This window comes from Arachis hypogaea, chromosome 17 (genome assembly GCF_003086295.3).
Source record: "Arachis hypogaea cultivar Tifrunner chromosome 17, arahy.Tifrunner.gnm2.J5K5, whole genome shotgun sequence".
Lineage (NCBI taxonomy): Eukaryota > Viridiplantae > Streptophyta > Magnoliopsida > Fabales > Fabaceae > Arachis > Arachis hypogaea.
The window spans coordinates 89,326,678-89,339,440 of record NC_092052.1 but is presented as its reverse complement, the minus strand read 5'-3'; the positions used below and the strand labels follow the sequence as shown (position 1 = coordinate 89,339,440).

General features: G+C 39.1%; 2 non-coding genes across 2 annotated transcripts; one reads left to right on the top strand and one right to left on the bottom strand.

Annotated features, from left to right (window-relative positions):
• The first annotated feature begins 2,648 nt into the window (after window positions 1–2,648).
• LOC112768603 (small nucleolar RNA R71) lies at window positions 2,649–2,756 on the top strand. Its single transcript, XR_003186011.1, has one exon. It is a non-coding gene; the product is annotated as a small nucleolar RNA R71 (small nucleolar RNA).
• A 9,114-nt stretch (window positions 2,757–11,870) lies between these two features.
• On the bottom strand, window positions 11,871–11,974 carry LOC112767782 (small nucleolar RNA R71). The gene has a single exon (XR_003185223.1). It is a non-coding gene; the product is annotated as a small nucleolar RNA R71 (small nucleolar RNA).
• Between the last annotated feature and the right edge of the window lie 789 nt (window positions 11,975–12,763).

Genomic DNA, 12,763 nt, shown 5'->3' with positions numbered 1-12,763 from the left:
TCTTGGGTGCCATCAATGGTAATGGAAAAACAAAAAGCTTATGTTTTTACCACACCAAACTTAGAATATTTCTCGCCCTCGAGCAAGAGAAGAAAGAATAGATGAAGAAGAAGAAAATATGGAGGAGAGGGGGAAGGGTGTATTCGGCCAAGAAGGGGAAGAGAGGGTTGTGTTGTGTGAAAATGAAGAAGAATGGAGGGCTTTATATAGGGAAGGGAGGGGGGTAAGGTTTGGCCATAAGGGTGGGTTTTGGGTGGGAAATTGATTTTGAATTTTGAAGGTAGGTGGGGTTTATGAGGTAGGTTTATGGGGAAGAGTGGATGGATGTGAGTGGTGAAGTGGTTATAGGGAAGAGAGATTGAGGTGATTGGTGAAGAGTTTTGGAGAAGAGTGTTTATGGGATTGTGTGAAAGAGGTGTGAGAAAAAGTGAGTAGAGGTAGGTGGGATCCTGTGGGGTCCACAGATCCTGAGGTGTTCAAGGATTTACAACCTTGCACTAAATTAGGCGTGCAAAATGCCCTTGCACACAACTCTGGGCGTTCAGCGCCAGATTGGTGCTTGTTCTGGGCGTTGAACGCCCATTTGTTGCCCATTTCTGGCGTTGAACGCCAGAACCATGCTTGTTCTGGGCGTTCAGCGCCAGCTCTTCTCCAGGGTGCAATTCTGGCGTTCAAACGCCCAGATGCTGCCCATTTTGGGCGTTCAGCGCCAGAACCATGCTCTGTTCTGGCATTGAACGCCAGCCAGATGCTTTTTACTAGCGTTTAAACGCCAGTAAGGTCTTCCTCCAGGGTGTGATTTTTCTTCTGCTGTTTTTGATTCTGTTTTCAATTTTTATATTTATTTTGTGACTTCACATGATCATGAACCTAATAAAACATGAAAGAACAAGAAAAATAAAATTAGATAAATAAAAATTGGGTTGCCTCCCAACAAGCGCTTCTTTAATGTCAATATCTTGACAGTGGGCTCTCATGGAGCCTCACAGATGTTCAGAGCATTGTTGAGACTTCCCAACACCAAACTTAGAGTTTGGATATGGGAGTTCAACACCAAACTTAGAGTTTGGTTGTGGCCTCCCAATACCAAACTTAGAGTTTGACTGTGGGGGCTCTGGTTGACTCTGTTTTGAGAGAAGCTTACTATGCCTCTTTTCCATGTTTACAGAAGGGTAACCTTGAGTTGTAAACACAAGGGAATCCTCATTCAATTGAAGGACTAATTCACCTCTGTCAACATCAATCACAACTCTTGCTGTGGCTAGGAAAAGTCTTCCAAGGATGATGGATTCATCCTCATCCTTCCCAGTATCAAGGATTATGAAATTAGCAGGGATGTAAAGGCCTTCAACCTTTACTAACACGTCCTCTACTTGTCCATAAGCCTGTTTTCTTGAATTGTCTGCCATCTCTAATGAGATTTTAGTAGCTTGCACCCCAAAGATTCCCAGTTTCTCTATTACAGAGAGGGGCATGAGGTTTATCCCTGAACCAAGGTCACACAAAGCCTTTTCAAAGATCATGTTGCCTATGGTACAAGGTATTACGAACTTTCCAGGATCCTGTTTCTTCTGAGGCAATGTCAGTTGATCCAGATCACTTAGTTCATTGGTGAACAAGGGAGGTTCATCCTCCCAAGTCTCAATACCAAATAATTTGGCATTCAGCTTCATGATTGCACTAAGGTACTTGGTAACTTGCTCTTCAGTAACATCCTCATTCTCTTCAGAAGATGAATACTCGTCAGAGCTCATGAAGGGCATAAGGAGGTTCAATGGAATCTCTATGGTCTCTAGATGAGTCTCAGATTCCTTTGGTTCCTCAAAGGGAAACTCCTTATTGATCACTGGGATTTACATCCTCCCCTTCCTCTCCAGGTTCGGCCGTGTTGACTATGTCAATGGCCTTGCACTCTCCTTTTGGATTTTCTTCTGTATTGCTTGGGAGAGTACTAGGAGGGATTTCAGTGATCCTTTTACTCAGCTGGCCCACTTGTACCTCTAAATTTCTAATGGAGGACCTTGTTCGTTCATGAAACTTACAGTGGCCTTAGATAGAGCAGAGACTAAGTTTGCTAAATTAGAGGTATTTTGTTCAGAGTTCTCCGTCTGTTGCTGAGTGGATGATGGAGAAGGTTTACTATTGTTAAACCTATTTCTTCCACCATTATTAAAGCCTTGTTGAGGCTTTTGTTGATCCTTCCATGAGAGATTTGGGTGATTTCTCCATGAGGGGTTATAGGTGTTTCCATAAGGTTCACCCATGTAATTCACCTCTGCTATTGCAGGGTTTTCAGGATCATAAGCTTCTTCTTCAGAAGATACCTCTTGAGTACTGTTGGATGCAGCTTGCATTCCATTCAGACTCTGAGAAATCATATTGACTTGCTGAGTCAATATTTTATTCTGAGCCAGTATGGCATTCAGAGTATCAATTTCAAGAACTCCCTTCTTCATAGGCGTCCCATTACTCACAGGATTCCTCTCAGAAGTGTACATGAACTGGTTATTAGCAACCATGTCAATGAGTTCTTGAGCTTCTGCAGGTGTTTTCTTTAGGTGAATGGATCCACCTGCAGAAGTATCCAATGACATTTTAGCCAATTCAGATAGACCATCATAGAATATATCCAGGATGGTCCATTCTGAAAGCATGTCAGAAGGACACTTTTTGGTTAGTTCTTTGTATCTCTCCCAAGCTTCATAGAGGAATTCACCTTCTTTCTGTCTGAAGGTTTGAACATCCACTCTAAGCTTACTCAGCTTTTGAGAAGGAAAGAACTTGGCTAAGAAAGCCTTGGCCAGCTTATCCCAAGAGTTCAGGCTATCTTTGGGTTGAGAGTCTAACCATATTCTAGCTCTGTCTCTCACAGCAAAAGGGAAAAGCATGAGCCTGTAGACTTCAGGATCTACTCCATTAGTCTTAACAGTATCACAGATCTACAAGAATTCAGTTAAGAACTGAAAAGGATCTTCAGATGGAAGTCCATGAAACTTGCAGTTCTACTGCATCAGAGAAATTAATTGAGGTTTCAGCTCAAAATTGTTTGCTCCAATGGCAGGAATGGAGATGCTTCTTCCATGTAAATTGGAATTAGGTGCAGTAAAGTCACCAAGCATCCTCCTTGCATTATTATTATTTTTGGCTGCCATCTCCTCTTCCTGTTCAAAAGTTTCTGAAAGGTGCTTGCTGGATTGTTGTAATTTAGCTTCTCTTAGTTTCCTCTTCAGAGTCCTTTCAGGTTCTGAATCTGCTTTAACAAGAATGTTCTTGTCCTTGCTCCTGCTCATATGAAAAAGAGGGACAGAAAAATAATAATAGGGATCCTTTTTACCACAGGTATAGAGGTTTCCCTGTGTGAGTAGAAGAAGAAAAGAATGTAATGTAAAGAAAGAAACACAAGGGTAAGGAGAGCAGAGATGTGGGATGAAGAGAGGTGTTAGTAGATGAATAAATAAATAGAAGGAGATGAGAGAGAAGGAGAATTTTCGAAAATTATTTTTGAAAAAGAGTTAGTGATTTTCGAAAATAGTTTTTAAAAAAGGTTAGTAATTTTTCGAAAATTAAAATCAAAAATTAAAATAATTAGTTAATTAAAAAGAAATTTTGAAAAAGAGGGAAGATATTTTCGAAAATTAGAGAGAGAGGGAGTTTGTAACACCCTAACTACCAAAGCTCACGCTTCTGGCTGCGTAACTCTGATAGCTCGGATATTACGACGACACTTATACTATTTAATACTAAAATATGAGCCTGTTTGAAACTTTAAACCGCAATACCGCTCCCAAAAATACTTTCATCCGATAACGTACATCCATAAATACCATACAACTTACAAAACTCATAAAGAGTACATCCATATATATATACAAATATATATATAAATAATATTACAAACATAATCCAATACAATTCCTATCCCTCTTACAGAATATCTCAAGATAAAGGCGAGGGTACAAAGAATAATAATCTAAAGCAATACAGAGCATTTCAACAACAACTAAATAAACTCTTCATGACTTCTGTGCCATATCCTGAAAGGGGAAAAATGTAGGGGGTGAGAACATCATCCTCGAAAGGGTTCTCAGTAGAGGATTTTTGGGAATTACTATAATAGGATACGTGAAGATAAACCGTACCAGTGATTAATAACCGTCTCATGCTCTTTTCAAAAACAACGGTTTACAATAAAAGTAAAGTCGGAAATCTTTTCTAAAAGAGGAACCGTTCAATTCTCAAAAACCCAAAAGCCTTTCAAAACGGTTTATCTATGCGGAACCAAAATAGCCTTTCATAATTTTATTCCAAACCAGAAACACAACCGAAATCAACCATCAGTTCATCTCTTTCCAACCACGGCCCTAGGCCCAAACAATCCAACCAACAACCAATCACCACAATCCAACAGAGTCCCAGATGCAAACACAGATAGGAAGTTCAAGCACAAACAAACAGTTATTACAAGTAGAACAGTTAGCAATTAATCACATAGGCAAACCAAGTATAATATGCACACCCAACCAATGTCACACAAATGCATATGATGCATGCCTGTCCCTAGTGGTTGATGATATCATCTGTCGGTTATATAGCCAACCCGACACGTCCTGGTAGCTAACCATGGACAGAAACACCCTTCGCGGAGCAAGTAGGTTTGAGCTACAACCCCATTGCTACTACCCGCTCAACCCAGAGCCAGTGGAATAACCACTACTGCGGCTACTACCCAGGCGAATGTTTAAAAGCTCAACCTGGAGCGAGTGGAATCACCACTACTACCGCTACTACCCAGGCGTCACAGTCTCTGACCTGGAGCAAGTGGGACGAACCACAACCCTTGCTACTACCCAGGTATCTCAAGCATATATTCATTCAGTCCCAACCATGGATCAACATCCATCTCAGCCATCCGGCTTAAATTCATAATTCATAATCAGCCATACGGCCCATAACTCATTCGGTAATCCGCCATAAATCAATATTATACACAGCCATTCCGGCTCATAACGAAATGGCACCTCCACCATTCAACATCATCAAATTCACACATCGGCATTTAAGCCATAAATCACTTTTCTCAATTCATTCACTTTGAAATCAAGTTTCAACTCTTTTCAGCCTTGGCTTTAAAGATCTCATTTCTCAAATCATCTCAGGCTCATAAGCCAAATTTACTCAAAGTGAGTTCCATTTTTAAAACAAAGCCACTCTCGGCATTCTCTTTCCAAAACTTCCGGAACCATGGAAAGTTAAAGATTCCTTTTGAAACATTCAAAACCACCCATCCAACAATGGGATTTTTGTAACAAAAGTTCCTCGGCAAAGTCCCAAGTCCTTAGGGGAGAATAGCATAACTCATCTCGCCAAATTCATTTTAAATCATTAAAACCTTGGCTTTCCGATTTGAGTAATAAAATAGGATCTAAGCCAAACCGACTCACGTAATCATTTACTTCTTTCAAAGCCGTTTCCTTTACTTAAGCAAAACCAACTTCAACCCCCATGATAAATTCTAGAACGTTTCAACTGTTCAAGGTTTGTTTTAGTCTTGCAAGAATTCAGAATTCAAGGAGTACTTAAAACCTTTCTCAAAACATTTCAAAATGAAACTTGTCAATAGACAGTCAGGTCTTTTCAAAATCATTAAAACTCTTTAATTGAAACCCTCAAGTCAAATTCAAAGGCATAAACCCTTTTCACATTCAAATAGCTTTAAAACACAAGTTTCATCTAAATAACTTTCTCCTGAAAGAGATACAATGCCTTTCTTAAGAAGCAAGACTAAATCACAATTTCCTCTTTAATAATTCATTTCAAAAGTGTGAATCATCCTTTTCTTGATAATTCAAATAAAATAGCAGAAGTCTTTAACTCATCATTTTCCAAACAACATTTCAATAAAGACTCGGATTTTATAGAAATTTCGGCAGCACCTCCCCTAAAACTTGGACTTTTGCCACCCGGTTCGGGTCCCAACTAAACCGTTTCTCATTCCTTTTCAACAGCTCAAAACCAGAAATCAATTCAAAAGCAAGCTAAATCCAACAGTCGCCTCAATGGCATACCCCAAGGAAACCATTTCAAAAATCAACTCAATATCAACCGATTTAACTCATTTATAAAGCTTTAAAGAATCGGTTCAGCAATAAATCATTTATCAAAACCAGAGCAATTAAAGCAACCCAGGCTGAATTTCAAGAGCATTCTATCTTTCACATCATCAAAATAATTGACTCAATTCAAACCAATCCTCAACGGATTAAACTCATTTCAAATATTTAAAGAATCAACTTCAAACATTACATTTCACAAGCCACACAACAATTCAGCCAAACCAACATACATAGTCATTCGAGTCAATCAATTGATACATAAGGCAGATACAATCACCAAATACACAATATCTCACATTAGTACCCATATGTAATAATTCCAATAATAAACTATAGTTTTCGGAAAGTGCCCCTACCTCAAAACGCAAATCCATAACCCAAATGCCTCATAGGGTCCTTTCCGCCTCAACCCGAACCGACGGCAACCAAAACCTCAGCTCCCAGCCACTTTTGCAATAACCATCACAACACTATTCGCAACATATAATAATCAGGACTCGACCCCACGTTACTAAAATTCACATTCATTAACCAAACACAATGAAATACTAACGCGAGGCTTTCCGAAACATACTGAAATGACAAAGGCAGCTGCGAACACCGAGCACGAAAGGCAAGCATGGATACACGACCCGATACTGAGGACTCAACGGCTGTTTTCGGCGGCGGAGGCAAGGTGCGGCGACACCCAGCGGCCCTTCCTCCCTCCACGCGACTCAGATGACCACTGCAGCAACAAGCCGTGACTATGGTATTCTTGAAATTCAAAAGAAACAGAATCCATTAACAAGACCTTACCGGTAATGTATTCCGGTGATGGTAAATGGCATTTTTTGGCGGCCAGGCACGGCGGCACGACTGACTTCTCCAGGAATGGCTGTGACAGAACCAGAAACAGGGGAAAAGCTCACCGAATCAGTAAGGGTTCTAAAGGCGGCTTTTTCCGACGGAGGAAGCGTTAGCTTCGCACGGCACGGCGGTTCCAACGGAGGCGGCGCCGGCGACGCAAGCACGGTCAGGTGTGGTGGCTGGACTCCCAGCTCAGCCCCAGATCTCTCGCATCTACTCTGCTCCTGAGCTCTCCCTCTCTGCTCTACCATAAATGACGGCGACTGTCTCAGTGGCAAAGGTGATGGCGGCACGGTGAGGACGACGGCGTTAGCACACGGCGGCGCAACGGGTCGTGCTCCTCACGTCATTGGCCCGCGCTTTCCTCCCTCAATGTCGCGCAGTTTCTCTCCTCTGGGATCCCTCGACAGCGACGACTCCTCGGCGACGGCGCGGCTAGGAGTGATGGTGTGACGAGCAGAGGCGGCGGCACGGCGTGGACGCGGTGGTGATGAAGGCTGGAAGGTGGGGTGAGGCTGGACGACAACCCATCAGTTGCGGCACTGTCTCGCGTGCCCTGCCTCGCGCTCTCTTTTCCGCCCGTGACTTTGGTCCACGGCTTCCTCTCCTTCGACGGCGACACGACGGCGCGGCGGCAGTGATGCCCGCCCCTCCTCCCTTTCTTCGTTTCTTTCTTTCAGGGAATCAAAGGAAACTTTGTGTGCTGTTGCTTTGGGGGGAAGGGTTTCGGCTGCTGAGGGCTAGGGAGCTAAGTGTGGGCAAAAAGGGAATCGAGTTGGTTAACGGGTTACTGAGTTAGGGTTTCCTTATTTTGAAAATTAGGGTTAGGGGTAATTTGGTAGTTTCGAATAAAATTGGGAATAATATAATAATTGAAACCCAAATTAAATCCAACAGTAATTATGTATAGAAAATACTATTTGTTCATCAATTTCACAAATTATTTTCAACAAAATGTCTCCACCAAATAATTAGAAATAATATACTTATTTTCTTCATTTTCCAAAATAGTAATATCAATATTCTAAAATATTAATTATTTAGTCCAAAATCATATAAAAATCCTTTTTATTTCACAACTACTAACTATATGATTTAAATATAGAAAATAATCCAATAATTATAAAATTGGATAATAAATCATAACTTGTCTCAAATTCAATAAATCACACTTGCCTTAATTATCTTTAATAAAATGATTTCCGAAATTAAGGCTATAAATAACTATATGATTTGAGACTTGATCATAATAAGACTTTTCAAAAGTTCTCGGTCTTACAGAGTTAGTTAGGTAGTTTTGAAAAAGATAAGAAACAAACAAAAAGTTAGTTAGTTAGTTGAAACAAATTTGAAAATCAATTTTGAAAAGATAAGAAGATAAGAAGTTAGAAAGGATATTTTAAAATCAAATTTTGAAAAAGATAAGATAAAGAGATATTTTTGAAAAGATATGATTGAAATTAGTTTTGAAAAAGATTTGATTTTTAAAATCACAATTAATGACTTGATTCACAAGAAATCACAAGATATGATTCTAGAACTCAAAGTTTGAATCTTTCTTAACAAGCAAGTAACAAACTTGAAATTTTTGAATCAAAACATTAATTGATGATGTTATTTTCGAAAATATGATGTAAAATTAAGAAAAATATTTTTGAAAAATATTTTTTTGAAATTTTCGAAAATAGATAAGAAAAATGAAAAAGATTTGATTTTTGAAAAAGATTTTGAAAATGATAAGATTTTTAAATTGAAAATTTGATTTTACTCATAAAAAAAACTAGATTTTAAAAATTTTTGAAAAAGTCAAATCTAATTTTCGAAATTTTAAGAGAGAAAAAGGGAAAGATATTTTTTTTTTTTTTGGTTTTTGAATTTTTAATGATGAGAGGGAAAAACATGAAAAAGACTCAATGCATGAAAATTTTGGATCAAAACAATGAATGCATGCAAGAATGCTATGAATGTCAAGATGAACACCAAGAACACTTTGAATGTCAAGATGAACATCAAGAACTTATTTTTGAAAAATTTTTAATGCAAAGAAAATATGCAAGACACCAAACTTAAAAATTTTTCATGTATAGACACTATGAATGCAAGAATGCATATGAAAAACAAGAAAAGACACAAAACATGAAAACATCAAGATCAAACAAGAAGACTTACCAAGAACAACTTGAAGATCATGAAGAACACTATGAATGCATGAATTTTTCGAAAAATGCAAGATGAGTATGCAATTGACACCAAACTTTCAACTTGACTCAAGACTCAAACAAGAAACATGAAATATTTTTTATTTTTATGATTGTTTTTATTTTTTTGGATTTTTGTATATTTTTTTCGAAAAAACATATAGGAAAAAGAAAATAAGGATTTCAAAATTTTTTTTAATATGAATTCCAGGAATCTTGTATTCTTAGTATAAAGCTCCAATCCGAGGGTTAGGCATGGCTTAATAGCCAGCCAAGCTTTAGTATGTAACTCAGACATGCCACGGCTGACATTCCAATTAACTTGCCTCTATGCTGATGGTTGGAAGCCCCTATCCAAAAGAATTAGACATGGCTTTATAGCCAGCCAGGCTTCAACATGCTTCATGAAACTCTAGAATTCATTCTTAAAAATTCTGAAGAAAAATATATTTTTGAAAAGATTTAATTTTTTTTTTTTTCAAAAACAGATGAGAAATTTTTGAAAGGTTTTTGAAAAATTTTTGAAAATAAAACAAAAAAAAATTACCTAATCTGAGCAACAAGATGAACCGTCAATTGTTCAAACTCGAACAATCCCCGGCAACGACGCCAAAAACTTGGTGCACGAAATTGTGATCTCAGGCAACGGCGCCAGAAACTCTGTACGCACGTCTTAATAAATCGTTTTTCATTCAAAACTTCGATACAACTAACCAGCAAGTGCACTGGGTCGTCCAAGTAATAAACCTTACGTGAGTAAAGGTCGATCCCACGGAGATTGTTGGTATGAAGCAAGCTATGGTCACCTTGTAAATCTCAGTCAGGCGGATATAAAATAGTTATGGAGTTTTCGAACATAAATAATAAATAGAAAATAAGGATAGAAATACTTATGTAATTCATTGGTTAGAATTTCAGATAAGCGTATAGAGATGCATTCATTCCTCTGAACCTCTGCTTTCCTGCTGTCTTCATCCAATCAGTCTTGCTCCTTTCCATGGCTGGCTTTATGTAAGGACATCACCGTTGTCAATGGCTACTTTTTATCCTCTCTGGAAAATGGTCCGATGCGCTGTCACTGCATGGCTAATCGTCTGGAGGCATCACCCTTGTCAATGGCTGCATCCCATCCTCTTGTGAAAATGGTCCAAATGCTCTGTCACAGCACGGCTAATCATCTGAGGTTCTCGATCATATTGGAATAGGATTCACCCTCCTTTTGCGTCTGTCACTACGCCCAGCACTCGCGAGTTTGAAGTTCATCACAGTCATTCAATCCCAGAGTCCTACTCGGAATACAGACAAGGTTTAGACTTTCCGGACTCTCATGAATTCTGCCATCAATCTAGCTTATACCACAAAGATTCTGATTAAGAAATCCAAGAGATACTCATTCGATCTAAGGTGGAACGGAAGTGGTTGTCAAGCACGCGTTCGTGGGGGAATGATGATGATTGTCACATTCATCACATTCAGGTTGAAGTGCGAATGAATATCTTAGAAGCAGAATAAGTTGAATTGAATAGAAAAATAGTAGTACTTTGCATTAATCTTTGAGGAACAGCAGAGCTCCACACCTTAATCTATGGAGTGCAGAAACTCTACCGTATGAAAATACATAAGTGATAATGGTTCAGGCATGGCCGAATGGCCAGCCCCCATGAAAGTCTAAGATGGCATAAAACTGATCAAAGATGATGTCTAATACAATAGTAAAAAGTCCTATTTATAATAAACTAGTTACTAGGGTTTACAGAAGTAAGTAATTAATGCATAAATCTACTTCTGGGGCCCACTTGGTGTGTGCTTAGGCTGAGTTTGAATATTACACGTGTAGAGGTCAATCTTGGAGTTGAACGCCAGTTTGTAACGTATTGCTGGCGTTCAACTCTGGCTTGTGACTTGTTTCTGGCGTTTAACTCCAGACAGCAGCGTAGAACTGGCGTTCAACGCCCTTTTACGTCATCTAAACGTGGCCAAAGTATGGACTATTATATATTGCTGGAAAGCACTGGATGTCTACTTTCCAATGCAATTAGAAGCGTGCCATTTTGAGTTCTATAGCTCCAGAAAATCCACTTTGAGTGCAGGGAGGTTAGAATCCAACAGCATCAGCAGTCCTTCTTCAACCTCTGAATCTGATTTTTGCTCAAGTCCCTCAATTTCAGCCAAAAAATACCTGAAATCACAGAAAAATACACAAACTCATAGTAAAGTCCAGAAATCTGAATTTAACATAAAAACTAATGAAAACATCCCTAAAAGTAACTAGATTCTACTAAAAACATACTAAAAACAATGCCAAAAAGCGTATAAATTATTCGCTCATCATGGAGATGCAAGGAAGATGCTTGGTTACTTTATTGCACCCTCTTCTGACTTCTGTGGAAGGAGCATCTCAATTCCTGCAATTGGAGCAAACAACTTTGAGCTTAAGCCTCAATTAGTTTCTCTAATGCAGCAGAATTGCAAGTATCATGGACTTCCATTGGAAGATCCTCATCAATTTTTAGCTGAGTTCTTGTAAATCTGTGACACTGTTAAGACTCATGGGGTTGACCCTGAGGTCTACAAACTTATGCTTTTCCCTTTTGCTGTATGAGAAAGAGCTAGGACATGCTTAGACTCACAACCTAAAGAAAGCCTGAACTCTTGGGAAATGCTGGTCAATGCCTTCTTGGCAAAGTTCTTTCCACCTTAAAAATTGAGTAAGCTTAGAGTGGAAGTCCAAACCTTCAGATAGAAGGAAGGTGAATCCCTCTATGAAGCTTGGGAAAGATACAAGAAATTGATCAGAAGGTGTCCTTCTGGCATACTTTCAAAATGGAGTATCATATGCATATTCTATGATGGTCTGTCTGAATTGTCCAAGATGTCATTAGACAACTCTGCTGGAGGATCTCTTTATCTGAAGAAGACGCCTGAAGAAGCCCAGGAACTCATTGAAATGGTTACAAATAACCAATTCATGTACACTTCTTGAAGGAATCCTGTGAATAATGGGACAACTCAGAAGAAAGGCGTTCTTGAGATTGATACTCTGAATGCCATATTGGCTCAGAATAAAATATTGACTCAGCAAGTCAATATGATTTCTCAGAGTCTGTCTGGAATGCAAGCTGCAACAGGCAGTACTAAAGAAGCATCTTCTGAAGAAGAAGTTTATGATCCTGAGAACCCTGCAATGGCAGAGGTGAATTACATGGAAGAACCTTATGAAAACACCTATAATCCTTCATGGAGAAATCATCCTAACCTCTCATGGAATGATCAACAGAAGCCTAATCAAGGCTTCAATAATAATAATGGTGGAAGAAAAAGGTTTAGCAACAGCAAACCTTTTCCATTATCTTCTCAACAACAGATAGAGAATTCGGAACAGAGCCATTCTGGCCTGGCAACCATAGTCTCTGATCTATCCAAGACCATACTAAGTTTCATGAATGAAACAAGGTCCTCCATTAGAAATTTGGAGGCACATGTGGGTCAGCTGAGTAAGAAGATTACTGAAATTCCTCCCAGTACTCTCCCAAGCAATACAGAAGAAAATCCCAAGAGAGAGTGCAAGGCCATAACCATGACCAACATGGCCAAACCTAGAGA